Raw genomic sequence first — 2,317 nt, 5'->3', positions numbered from 1 at the left:
ATAGGTATACATGGGTATACATGGGTATATGAGGGTATACAGGGGTATATAAGGGTATGCATGGGTATACATGGGTATATGAGGGTATACAGGGGTATATAAGAGTATACAGGGGTATGTAAAGGTACACATGGGTATGTAAGGGTACACATGGGTATATAGGGGTATCTAAGGGTATACAGGGGTATGTAAGGGTATACATGGGTATATAAGGGTATACATGGGTACATAGGGGTATGCATCGGTATACATGGGTATACATGGGTATATAAGGGTGTACATGGGTATATAGGGGTATATAGGGGTACATAAGGGTATACATGGGTATGTGTGGGTATGTGTATAATGAGGGTATACAGGGGTATATAAGGGTATACATAGGTATACATGGGTATACATGGGTATATAAGGGTATACATGGGTATATAGGGGTATACATAGGTATACATGGGTATACATGGGTATATAAGGGTATACATGGGTATATAGGGGTATACATGGGTATACATGGGTATATGAGGGTATACAGGGGTATATAAGGGTATACATGGGTATACATGGGTATATAAGAGTATACATGGGCATACAGGGGTATACATGGGTATATAAGAATATACATGGGTATACATGGGTATATAGGAGTATACATGGGCATACAGGGGTATACATGGGTATACATGGGTATACATGGGTATATAGGGGTATACATGGGTATACAAGGGTATATGAAGGTATACAGGGGTATATAGGGGTATACATGGGTATACATGGGTATATGAGGGTATACAGGGGTATATAAGGGTATACATGGGTATACACGGGCATACAGGGGTATATATGGGTACACATGGGTATATAAGGGTATACATGGGTATACATGGGTATATAGGAGTATACATGGGCATACAGGGGTATACATGGGTATACATGGGTATACATGGGTATATAAGGGTATACATGGGTATATAGGGGTATACAGGGGTATATAGGGGTTTACATGGGTATACATGGGTATATAAGGGTATACATGGGTATATAGGGGTATAGTAGGGAATAACAGGGATTACATGGGTATATAAGGGTATACATGGGTATATAGGGGTATACATAGGTATACATGGGTATACATGGGTATATAAGGGTATACATGGGTATATAAGGGTATACATGGGTATATAAGGGTATACATGGGTACATAGGGGTATACAGGGGTATATAGTGGTATACATGGGTAAATAGGGGTATATAAGGGTATACATGGGTATATAGGGGTATAGAAGGGTATACATGGGTATATAAGGGTAATCATTGAAATACATTATCAATAGCTTATATTTAAATACATAATAATAAGGGATACATGAAGTACTTACCTTATCGTGATGAAGAACACTGCTGACTTTATGTGCACACGGGCGTGTTTGATAGAGTTCGTGGACAATCTTCCTGTCGGGTCCACGTTTTGTATGCGTCCCGACGGACGTACCCCAGGTCCATGGACCACCCCTATGGACCCGGTCCATGGACTACTCCTGTGGACCACCCACCTTTAGATGAAAGAGGAAAGTGATCTTCACACTCATCTGGACAATTAAAGCTGTATATGTACATAGAAGCAATTCAATGTAAACTCTCATTGTACCTGAAGAAGGCTGGTTTGGCCAGCCGAAATATAGTACATCACTAAAAATCAAATCTACGTTGTATCGGCTCTTGCTTAAAATATTTAGTTTCTAATTATAACACCTGACAAATTCAGGCGGTTTCAACGGGATTCGAACCCATGCCTCTGCGATGCCGGTGCAACGCTCTGCCAACTGAGCTTTAAAGCCACTCAGTTGGCAGCAGGTCAATTTGTTAGGCTCATTTGTTCCGGCGAAGGGCTCAATGAATGGAACGAACTTATATTTGAAAAGCGGGTTGTAGACACGGGTTATGGAGCCACCAAGCAGCGAACAACAGACCTATATTCCTGTCACCTCGTTTTCACAGGCTGCGATTTATTTTGTGAATTGCATTTCCCGCTAATGAGACTCAGGAGCCCGATGATCTATCACAAGAAACTGGAATTGTCTTTGTCTTTTTGCAGACAAGGCAGTCTAAAAATAGATCGCACATGGGCTCCTGGCCCCATTTGTTCAAAAGGTGGATAACGCTATCCACCGGATAAATCACTACCCATGCATTGGATAGCGCAATTGAATTCGCTATTACTTATCCACTGGATAGTGATTTATCCGGCGGATAGCGCTATCCATCCTTTGAACAACTGGGGCCTGGTCTTTAAAAATATCGTGATGTAGGCTTACTATGCAGG

This window comes from Montipora capricornis, chromosome 2, assembly GCF_036669925.1.
Source record: "Montipora capricornis isolate CH-2021 chromosome 2, ASM3666992v2, whole genome shotgun sequence".
Taxonomy (NCBI): domain Eukaryota; kingdom Metazoa; phylum Cnidaria; class Anthozoa; order Scleractinia; family Acroporidae; genus Montipora; species Montipora capricornis.
The sequence above is the reverse complement of the archived record's forward strand: the minus strand, read 5'-3'. Positions refer to the sequence as shown.